We start from the raw sequence: 13,614 nt of genomic DNA, 5'->3' as shown, positions 1-13,614 counted from the left end.
TACCTGGGGGTATCTCTCTATGACTGTCTGAGGATATATCTATGATTACCCGAGGGTATCTCTCTAGGACTACCTGGGGATATATCTATGATTACCCGAGGTATCTCTCTATGACTGCCTGAGGATATATCTATGATAACCTGAGGGTATCTCTCTATGACTGTCTGAGGATATATCTATGATTACCCGAGGTATATCTGTCATCACCGGAGGTATTTTACATTGATTACCTGAGAGTATGTCTTGGTGATTGCTCCAGGGAATATATTATGTGATTACCCGAGGGTATCTCTCTATGACTGCCTGAGGATATTTCTATGATTACCCGAGGGTATCTCTCTATGACTGCCTGAGGATATATCTATGATTACCCGAGGGTATCTCTCTATGACTGCCTGAGGATATATCTATAATTACCAGAGGGTACCTTTCTATGACTGCCTGAGGATATATCTATGATTACCTGAGGGTATATCTCTATGACTGCCTGAGGATATATCTATGATTACCCGAGGTATCTCTCTATGACTGCCTGAAGATATATCTATGATTACCCCAGGGTATATCTCTATGACTGCCTGACAATATATCTATGATTACCTGAGGGTATCTCTCTATGACTACCTGACGATATATCTATGATTACCTGGGGGTATCTCTCTATGACTACCTGACGATATATCTATGATTACCTGAGGGTATCTCTCTAGGACTGCCTCAGGATATATCTATGATTACCCGAGGGTATCTCTCTAGGACTGCCTCAGGATATATCTATGATTACCCGAGGTACATCTATCATCACCGGAGGTATTTCACATTGATTACCTGAGAGTATGTCTTGGTGATTGCTCCAAGGAATATATGTGATTACTCGATGGTATCTCGCTATGACTGTCTGAGGATATTTCTATGATTACCTGAGGGTATCTCTTTATGACTTCATGAGGATATCTCTATGATTACCTGAGGATATCTCTCTATGACTGCCTGAGGATATATCTATGATTACCCGAGGTATCTCTCTATGACTGCCTGAAGATATATCTATGATTACCTGAGGGTATAACTCTATGACTGCCTGAGGATATCTCTATGATTACCTGAGGGTATCTATCTATGACTGCCTGAGGATATATCTATGATTACCTGGGGGTATCTCTCTATGACTGTCTGAGGATATATCTATGATTACCTGGGGGTATCTCTCTATGACTGTCTGAGGATATATCTATGATTACCCGAGGGTATCTCTCTAGGACTGCCTGGGGATATATCTATGATTACCCGAGGTATCTCTCTATGACTGCCTGAGGATATATCTATGATAACCTGAGGGTATCTCTCTATGACTGCCTGAGGATATAACTATGAGTACCCGAGGGTATCTCTCTATGACTGTCTGAGGATATATCTATGATTACCTGGGGGTATCTCTCTATGACTGCCTGAGAATATATCTATGCTTACCTGGGGGTATCTCTCTATGACTGTCTGAGGATATATCTATGATTACCCGAGGTATATCTGTCATCACCGGAGGTATTTTACATTGATTACCTGAGAGTATGTCTTGGTGTTTGCTCCAGGGAATATATTATGTGATTACCCGAGGGTATCTCTCTATGACTGCCTGAGGATATTTCTATGATTACCCGAGGGTATCTCTCTATGACTGCCTGAGGATATATCTATGATTACCCGAGGGTATCTCTCTATGACTGCCTGAGGATATATCTATAATTACCAGAGGGTACCTCTCTATGACTGCCTGAGGATATATCTATGATTACCTGAGGGTATATCTCTATGACTGCCTGAGGATATATCTATGATTACCCGAGGTATCTCTCTATGACTGCCTGAAGATATATCTATGATTACCCGAGGGTATATCTCTATGACTGCCTGACAATATATCTATGATTACCTGAGGGTTTCTCTCTATGACTACCTGACGATATATCTATGATTACCTGGGGGTATCTCTCTATGACTACCTGACGATATATCTATGATTACCTGAGGGTATCTCTCTATGACTGCCTGACGATATATCTATGATTACCTGGGGGTATCTCTCTATGACTACCTGACGATATATCTATGATTACCTGAGGGTATCTCTCTATGACTGCATGAGGATATATCTATGATTACCAGGGGGTATCACTCTATGACTTCCTGAGGATATATCTATGATTACCCTGGGGTATCTCTCTATGCCTGCCTGAGGATATATCTATGATTACCAGAGGGTATCTCTCTATGACTGCCTGAGGATATATCTATGATTACCTGGGGGTATCTCTCTAAGACTGCCTGAGGATATCTCTATGATTACCTGGGGGTATCTCTCTATGACTACCTGAGGATAGAATCTATGGTAGCCAGAGGGTACTCTCTCTATGATGACTGCCTGAGGTTATATCTATATTTCCCATGGTATCTTCTAATGACTGCCTGAGGATTTTTGATTCTATGAATTACCTCTGGTATCTCTCTATGACTGTCTGATATATATCTATGATTACCTAGGGTATGTCTCTATGACTGTCGAGGAATATATCTATGATTATAACCCGAGGGTACTCTCTAGACGGCCTGAGGATATATCTATGATTACCTGGGGGTATCTCTCTATGGCTGCCTGAGTAATATATCTATGATTACCCTAGGGGTATGTCTCTAGGACTTGGCCTGAAGGGTATAATTTCTATGATTACCTGAGGTATTTCTTTTCTCAGTGCTTACCTGATATTCTTTCCTAGGTATGTTCTAGGACTATTAAGGGTATCTCTATTTACCTGGATATTTCTACTGATACCGGGTATCTCTTGGGCTATTGTATCTCTTGGGTATTCATGATGGTATATATCTTTGATTACCGAGGCTATTCTGATTCCTGGGATATCTCTTACTTCCGGATATTCTATACTCGTGAATTTATGATACCTGGGATATCTTTAATCCTGGATATTAACTATGATCCGGGGTATTCTTTGGTGATATCTTGATTACGTGGTATCTCTCTATCGAGCTGAGATATATTATGATTACCTGGGGATATTCTATGATTCTGGGGATATCTATGATTACCCAGGGTATCTCTATCCAGGACTTGTATTATTAACCTGAGGTATCTCTTATCTCTGATGGAATATCATATATAACCTGAGGGTATTCTCCTATGACTCCTGAGGATATTATATACCCAGGGTATCCTCTCATGACTTCATGAGGTATATCTATGATTACCCGAGGGTATCTCTCTATGACTGCCTGAGGATATATCTATAATTACCAGAGGGTACCTCTCTATGACTGCCTGAGGATATATCTATGATTACCTGAGGGTATATCTCTATGACTGCCTGAGGATATATCTATGATTACCCGAGGTATCTCTCTATGACTGCCTGAAGATATATCTATGATTACCCGAGGGTATATCTCTATGACTGCCTGACAATATATCTATGATTACCTGAGGGTTTCTCTCTATGACTACCTGACGATATATCTATGATTACCTGGGGGTATCTCTCTATGACTACCTGACGATATATCTATGATTACCTGAGGGTATCTCTCTATGACTGCCTGACGATATATCTATGATTACCTGGGGGTATCTCTCTATGACTACCTGACGATATATCTATGATTACCTGAGGGTATCTCTCTATGACTGCATGAGGATATATCTATGATTACCAGGGGGTATCACTCTATGACTTCCTGAGGATATATCTATGATTACCCTGGGGTATCTCTCTATGCCTGCCTGAGGATATATCTATGATTACCAGAGGGTATCTCTCTATGACTGCCTGAGGTATCTCTTCTATGACTGCCTGAGGATATCTCTATGATTACCTGGGGGTATCTCTCTATGACTACCTGAGGATATATCTATGATTACCAGAGGGTATCTCTCTATGACTGCCTGAGGTTATATCTATGATTACCAGAGGGTATCTCTCTATGACTGCCTGAGGATATATCTATGATTACCTGGGGGTATCTCTCTATGACTGCCTGAGGATATATCTATGATTACCTGGGGGTATCTCTCTATGACTACCTGAGGATATATCTATGAGTACCAGAGGGTATCTCTCTATGACTGCCTGAGGTTATATCTATGATTTCCCGAGGGTATCTCTCTATGACTGCCTGAGGATATATCTATGATTACCACGGGGTATCTCTCTATGACTGTCTGAGTATATATCTATGATTACCTAGGGGTATGTCTCTATGACTGTCTGAGGATATATCTATGATTACCCGAGGGTATCTCTCTATGACTGCCTGAGGATATATCTATGATTACCTGGGGGTATCTCTCTATGGCTGCCTGAGTATATATCTATGATTACCTAGGGGTATGTCTCTATGACTGCCTGAAGGTATAATTATCTATGATTACCTGAGGTATTTCTCAGTAATACCCTGAGAGTATATCGTTGGTGACTATCTGAGGGTATATCTCTGTGATATACCTGGGGGTATATCTCTGTGATTACCTGAGGTATCTGTGATTACCTGGGGTATATCTCTGTGATTACCCATGTATATCTCTGTGATTACCTGGGATATATCTCTGTGATTACCTGAGGTATATCTCTGTGACTATCTAAGGGTATATCTCTGTGATTACCTGGGGTATATCTCTGTGATTACCTGAGGTATATCTCTGTGACTATCTGAGGGTATATCTCTGTGATTACTTGGGGTATATCTCTATGAATGTCTGAGGATATATCTATGATTACCCGAGGGTATCTCTCTATGACTGCCTGAGGATATATCTATGATTACCAGAGGGTATCTCTCTATGACTGCCTGAGGATATATCTATGATTACCTGGGGGTATCTCTCTATGACTGCCTGAGGATATCTCTATGATTACCTGGGGATATCTCTCTATGACTACCTGAGGATATATCTATGATTACCAGAGGGTATCTCTCTATGACTGCCTGAGGTTATATCTATGATTACCAGAGGGTATCTCTCTATGACTGCATGAGGATATATCTATGATTACCTGGGGGTATCTCTCTATGACTGCCTGAGGATATATCTATAATTACCTGGGGGTATCTCTCTATGACTGACTGAGGATATATCTATGATTACCTGAGGGTATCTCTCTATGACTGCCTGAGGATATATCTATGATTACCCGAGGTATATCTGTCATCACCGGAGGTATTTTACATTGATTACCTGAGAGTATGTCTTGGTGATTGCTCCAGGGAATATATTATGTGATTACTCGATGGTATCTCGCTATGACTGCCTGAGGATACATCTATGATTACCTGAGGGTATCTCGCTATGACTGCCTGAGGATATATCTATGATTACCTGGGGGTATCTCTCTATGACTACCTGAGGATATATCTATGATTACCTGGGGGTATCTCTCTATGACTACCTGAGGATATATCTATGATTACCTGGGGTATCTCTCTATGACTACATGAGGATATATTTATGATTACCTGGAGTATCTCTCTATCACTACCTGAGGATATATCTATGATTACCTGGGGGTATCTCTCTATGACTACCTGAGGATATATCTATGATTACCCGAGGGTATCTCTCTATGACTGCCTGAGAAAATATTCATGATTACCTGAGGATATCTCTCTATGACTGCCTGAGGATTTATCTATGATTACGTAAGGGTATATCTGAGTGATTGTTTGATATTATCTCTGTGATTAACTGTGGTATGTCTATACCGGAGGTATTTATCAGTAATTACCTGAGAGTATATTGTCGGTGACTACCTGATGGTATCTCTCTGTGATTACCTAAGGGTATCTCTGAGTGATTACCTAAGGGTATCTCTGAGTGATTACCCGAGGGTATCTCTCTTTTTTACCTGGGATTATCTCTGAGTGATTACCTGAATATTTTTCCGCGATTACCTGATGGTATCTCTTGTTGATTACATGAGAGTATCTCTTGGTGATTACTTGAGGGTATCTCTCTGTGATTATCTGAGGGTATCTCTTGGTGATTACCTGAGGGTATATCTCTGTGATTACCTGAGGGCATCTCTCTGTAATTTCTGAACGTATCTCTGAGTGATTACCTTAGGGAATCTGTCTGTGGTTGCCTGAGGATATGGCTCAAAGAGTTATCATCTGCATGTTTAAAAGTAGTCAGTCACCAGATTTTTCGGATCCATATGCACGACTGATGGTGATACTCATAAGATTTTTATTTACATACAAATTGTTTTATTAACTGATTCCATTTCGTACATAATAGTAACTTTCCATGCCTGTATTAACTACTTATACAAAATTTGGGGAGAATTTCTGACATCATTAGCTGTAAAGTTGATGAAGAGCCAGTTGAGCGATACAGGCCCATTGGCCCTATTGTATTTCTTGTTCATATTTTTCCCTCTTTTATCGACTTTGAGTTAGAATTATGATTTAGTTATTATATCGGTATTCTCTTTTCTTTTCCAACTAAAGTGTTGCAGTGGGACAGTCTATACTATAATATTCTCTTGTCTTTTCCAACTAAAGTGTTGCAGTGGGACAGTCTATACTATAATATTCTCTGGTCTTTTCCAACTAAAGTGTTGCAGTGGGACAGTCTATACTATAATATTCTCTGGTCTTTTCCAACTAAAGTGTTGCAGTGGGACAGTCTATACTATAATATTCTCTGGTCTTTTCCAACTAAAGTGTTGCAGTGGGACAGTCTATATTATAGTATTCTCTGTTCTTTTCCAACTAAAGTGTTGCAGTGGGACAGTCTATATTATAGTATTCTCTGGTCTTTTCCAACTTAAGTGTTGCAGTGGGACAGTCTGCATTATATTTTTGAAAATTAACAATGATAGGTGAATGTTGTTTGAGGATTTGATTTTTGCCTTGTTGATCATGTTCATATTGTTTGTTTGTTTACGAACTGATACTATAAATAGATCTAGAGTAAGTAGACAGGTTCCAGTTAAGTATTATCGAGTTTCATTTAGTACAATCATAGACACGTGTGTTCAGTAGCTACATACGAACACATGTACAGAAAAAAGAGTTGTTAATTTAAAACTCAACAACCAATCTCCTGCTCCGATGGTTATCATCATAGACAAATAACCGGTAGGTTATACCTGTAATGACATAATTGTGCTTAAAGGGGCAAACACTTTCATCTCAAATAAATTATTGAAACTACCTGGGGGTATCTCTATGATTACCTAAGGTATTTCTTTGTGACTACCTGAGGGTATATTAAGATAACCTGAGGTATTTCTCTGTGATTACCTGAGTATATATCTCTATAAATACATGTGTTATTTCTCTGTGATTATCTCTGAGGTATCTCTCTGTGACTACCTGAGGGCATATTTATGTGTTGTTTCTCGCTGATTACCTGAGAGTATCTCTGTGATTACCTGGGGGTATCTCTGTGATTACCTGAGGGTATATCTGTGATTACCTGAGGGTATATTTATTATTGCCTGTGTTGTTTCTCTGTGATTACCTGAGGTATTTCTTTGTGATTACCCATGAGTATCTCTGTGATTACCTGAGAGTATCTCTGTGATTACCTGGGGGTATCTCTGTGATTACCTGAGGGTATATCTGTGATTACCTGAGGGTATATTTATTATTGCCTGTGTTGTTTCTCTGTGATTACCTGAGGTATTTCTTTGTGATTACCCATGAGTATCTCTGTGATTACCTGAGAGTATCTCTGTGACTTCCTGAGGGTATATCAGTACTACTGTGGGTATCTCTGTGATTACCTGTGTTGTTTCTCTGTGATTACCTGGGGGTATCTCTGTGATTACCTGAGTTATTTCTTTGTGATTACCCATGAGTATCTCTGTGATTACCTGAGAGTATCTCTGTGACTACCTGAGGGTATATCAGTACTAATGTGGGTATCTCTGTGACTACCTGTGGGTATCTCTGTGATTACCTGTGTTGTTTCTCTGTGATTACCTGGGGGTATCTCTGTGATTACCTGAGGGTATATCTGTGATTACCTGAGGGTATATTTATTATTGCCTGTGTTGTTTCTCTGTGATTACCTGAGGTATTTCTTTGTGATTACCCATGAGTATCTCTGTGATTACCTGAGAGTATCTCTGTGATTACCTGGGGGTATCTCTGTGATTACCTGAGGGTATATTTATTATTGCCTGTGTTGTTTCTCTGTGATTACCTGAGGTATTTCTTTGTGATTACCCATGAGTATCTCTGTGATTACCTGAGAGTATCTCTGTGACTACCTGAGGGTATATCAGTACTACTGTGGGTATCTCTGTGATTACCTGTGTTGTTTCTCTGTAATTACCTGGGGGTATCTCTGTGATTACCTGTGTTGTTTCTCTGTGATTACCTAGGGGTATCTCTGTGATTACCTGTGTTGTTTCTCTGTGATTACCTGGGGGTATCTCTGTGATTACCTGTGTTGTTTCTCTGTGATTACCTGGGGGTATCTCTATGATTACCTGTGTTGTTTCTCTGTGATTACCTGGGGGTATCTTTGTGATTACCTGGGGGTATCTCTGTGATTACCTGAGGGTATATCTGTGATTACCTGAGGGTATATTTATTATTGCCTGTGTTGTTTCTCTGTGATTACCTGAGGCATTTCTTTGTGATTACCCATGAGTATCTCTGTGATTACCTGAGAGTATCTCTGTGACTACCTGAGGGTATATCAGTACTACTGTGGGTATCTCTGTGATTACCTGTGTTGTTTCTCTGTGATTACCTGGGGGTATCTCTGTGATTACCTGAGTTATTTCTTTGTGATTACCCATGAGTATCTCTGTGATTACCTGAGAGTATCTCTGTGACTACCTGAGGGTATATCAGTACTACTGTGGGTATCTCTGTGACTACCTGTGGGTATCTCTGTGATTACCTGTGTTGTTTCTCTGTGATTACCTGGGGGTATCTCTATGATTACCTGTGTTGTTTCTCTGTGATTACCTGGGGGTATCTCTGTGATTACCTGAGAGTATCTCTGTGACTACCTAGGGTATATTTGATATTACCTGTGTTGTTTCTCTGTGATTACCTGAGGTATTTCTTTGTGCTTACCTGAGGTGTTTCTTTGTGATTACCCAAGAGTATATCTTGGTGATTACCTAAGGGCATCTCTGTGATTATTGAGATTTTGTTTTTCAACTGGAAAGACCTTTGATATCAATAATGATCAGGACGGTTTTAGAAAAGGCAAGTCAACAGTCTATATTTGTTTCAATATTTAATAAATCATATTACTATATTTGAGGTATCTTATTGCTCAAAACATCCGATTGTTTGTGGGCTCATAGAAAATTGGGGGGTCAAACTGGGAGGGTGTATTTTTTATTTTATTTTTTTTTTTTTTTTTTTTTTTGAAGTTTCTTACAACCTAAAATATCGCAGTAAAAATTATCATTTTCGTAGTTTCTGTTAAATAACTAACAAATTAAAAAGAATTCAGTTGGAAAAACAAATAAATGATAAAGTAGGCCAAGGTCACAAATGGGAAGGAGACTTCATAATCCGTAATTTGCTGATCCACTATTTTACCCCCTTTGGTGTCCAGCAAAAAGGCACACAAGAGCCCTGCGGGATCATTAAATTGCCAAATATAGATTATGATCTCCATGACGTCGTGATCATTGTTGTCAATATATTTTGGAGTTGTTAATTGAAGTTTTTGGTAATTTTCTTAAAGTATTTGATATCAAAATATAACTTCCAGAAATAATGTGACCTTGACCTACTTTATTCTTTATTTACTGTTTTGTCCTTAAAATCTGTTAGTTATTAATCAGAAACTACAAAAATAGTAATTTTTACTACAATGTTTATTTTGTAAGAACTTCAAAATATGTTCATTTCACATCTTCCCACTTTGACCCTGATGGAAGGGCTTATGTATAGCGCTTTATCATAATTGTTAAATTCATGACCGTGGGGTCTCACTATTGCCCCTGAGGAGGTTGTAAACTTTATTATAGTTTACATAGATAAATCACATTTTGAGCATCGTTTGTCTGAATTTGCATTTGAAATAATTCAAACTTGTTTAGAATGATCAATATGAGATAGCAGTTTGGTAGCATATATGCACCAAGGGGTCTTCTACTCTTCATAGATGTGAGGATGTTAAAAGTACTTTTATACCAAAATTGTGACAATAATGACCCTGGGGTATGATAATTTTGGTTATATTTTGATTATTCGATAAACAAACGAAGAGGATGATAAGTTTCGCTTTTTAAGATGATTTGAGGCAAACAGTATTCAATGTGCTAATGACATAATACTGGCGCCTAAGTTGTTGCATAAGCGGAAGTAACCATCTCCACGATAACATAGCATGCGCAATAAAGATGCGCACACGCTTGAGTAGATGGTTACTCAAGGAGGGTGTGCGTCTAAATATCACCGTTTTTTGGCTTTTGTTTTAGCTGTTACTCCTTGGAGAAACACTTTGGTTGTCTCCAAATTTTTAACATAAACGTATTTTAGGAACGCTTGTTGCGGACGCTGAGCACTCCATGGAATTCGCTAGGATTCTTATCTAGCCATTACTCTGTAGACTGGGTGTGCTTATGTGCCCGTGACATGGTATTTCAGTGAAATTATATCAAAATGGACTGTTACGTTTTAAAATGGTTTCTAGGAGACATGTCTCAATATAGCAACAAAGATAAGATATGAAGAATGCCGGGATAAGAACCAGTTTCATGTTGACGAGTTCTAATCCATGTTGCTGTGTTAAATTAAAATAGTGCTGTTCGGAACAGGGATCCTACCAATGATTCCAAATCCAGGAAGCATGCATTGCGCTTGGTGATATCGGTACACGCATAATCACACCATACGCATTACCACACCATCAGCATTAACCACACCATCAGCATTACCCACACCATCAGCATCACCACAGTGACACCATCAGCATTACCACACCATCAGCATTAACCACAACATCAGCATTAAACACACCATCAGCATTACCACACCATCAGCATTACCCACACCATCAGCATTACCACACCATCAGCATTACCCACACCATCAGCATTACCCACACCATCAGCATTACCACACCATCAGCATTACCACACCATCAGCATTACCACACCATCAGCATTACCACACCATCAGCATTACCACACCATCAGCATTACCCACACCATCAGCATTACCACACCATCAGCATTACCCACACCATCAGCATTACCACAGTGACACCATCAGCATTACCTACACCATCAGCATTACCCACACCATCAGCATTACCACACCATCAGCATTACCCACACCATCAGCATTACCCACACCATCAGCATTACCACACCATCAGCATTACCACACCATAAGCATTACCATACCATCAGCATTACCTACACCATCAGCATTACCACACCATCAGCATTACCACACCATAAGCATTACAACACCATAAGCATTACCATACCATCAGCATTACCCACACCATCAGCATTACCCACACCATCAGCATTACAACACCATCAGCATAACCACACCATCAGCATTACCACACCATCAGCATTACCACACCATCAGCATTACCACACCATCAGCATTACCCACACCATCAGCATTACCCACACCATCAGCATTACCCACACCATCAGCATTACCCACACCATCAGCATTACCACACCATCAGCATTACCACACCATCAGCATTACCACACCATCAGCATTACCTACACCATAAGCATTACAACACCATAAGCATTACCATACCATCAGCATTACCACACCATCAGCATTACCACACCATAAGCATTACAACACCATCAGCTTTACCCACACCATCAGCATTACCACACCATCAGCATTACCTACACCATCAGCATTACCACACCATCAGCTTTACCCACACCATCAGCATTACCACACCATCAGCATTACCACACCATCAGCATTACCCACACCATCAGCATTACCACACCATCAGCATTACCCACACCATCAGCATTACCACACCATAAGCATTACCACACCATCAGCATTACCACACCATCAGCATTACCTACACCATCAGCATTACCATACCATCAGCATTACCCACACCATCAGCATTACCACACCATCAGCATTACCCACACCATCAGCATTACCACACCATCAGCATTACCACACCATCAGCATTACCCACACCATCAGCATTACAACACCATCAGCATTACCCACACCATCAGCATTACCTACACCATCAGCATTACCACACCATCAGCATTACCCACACCATCAGCATTACCCACACCATCAGCATTACCACACCATCAGCATTACCACACCATCAGCATTACAACACCATCAGCATTACCTACACCATCAGCATTACCACACCATCAGCATTACCTACACCATCAGCATTACAACACCATCAGCATTACCCACACCATCAGCATTACCCACACCATCAGCATTACCCACACCATCAGCATTACAACACCATCAGCATTACCCACACCATCAGCATTACCCACACCATCAGCATTACCCACACCATCAGCATTACCACACCATCAGCATTACCATACCATCAGCATTACCATACCATCAGCATTACCAACACCATCAGCATTACCCACACCATCAGCATTACCCACACCATCAGCATTACAACACCATCAGCATTACCCACACCATCAGCATTACCCACACCATCAGCATTACCACACCATCAGCATTACCACACCATCAGCATTACCCACACCATCAGCATTACCCACACCATCAGCATTACCCACACCATCAGCATTACAACACCATCAGCATTACCTACACCATCAGCATTACCACACCATCAGCATTACCCACACCATCAGCATTACCCACACCATCAGCATTACCCACACCATCAGCATTACAACACCATCAGCAATACCCACACCATCAGCATTACAACACCATCAGCATTACCACACCATCAGCATTACCACACCATAAGCATTACCCACACCATCAGCATTACCACACCATCAGCATTACCACACCATCAGCATTACCACACCATAAGCATTACCACACCATCAGCATTACCCACACCATCAGCATTACCCACACCATCAGCATTACCTACACCATCAGCATTACCACACCATCAGCATTACCTACACCATCAGCATTACCTACACCATCAGCATTACCACGCCATAAGCATTACCACACCATAAGCATTACCATACCATCAGCATTACCTACACCATCAGCATTACCACACCATCAGCATTACCACACCATCAGCATTACCCACACCATCAGCATTACCACACCATCAGCATTACCCACACCATCAGCATTACCACACCATCAGCATTACCACACCATAAGCAATACCCACACCATCAGCATTACCCACACCATCAGCATTACCTACACCATCAGCATTACCACACCATCAGCATTACCACACCATCAGCATTACCACACCATCAGCATTACCCACACCATCAGCATTACCACACCATCAGCATTACCCACACCATCAGCATTACCCACACCATCAGCATTACCACAGTGACACCATCAGCATTACCACACCATAAGCAATACCCACACCATCAGCATTAC

This window comes from Pecten maximus, chromosome 5 (genome assembly GCF_902652985.1).
Source record: "Pecten maximus chromosome 5, xPecMax1.1, whole genome shotgun sequence".
NCBI lineage: Eukaryota > Metazoa > Mollusca > Bivalvia > Pectinida > Pectinidae > Pecten > Pecten maximus.
The sequence above is the reverse complement of the archived record's forward strand: the minus strand, read 5'-3'. Positions refer to the sequence as shown.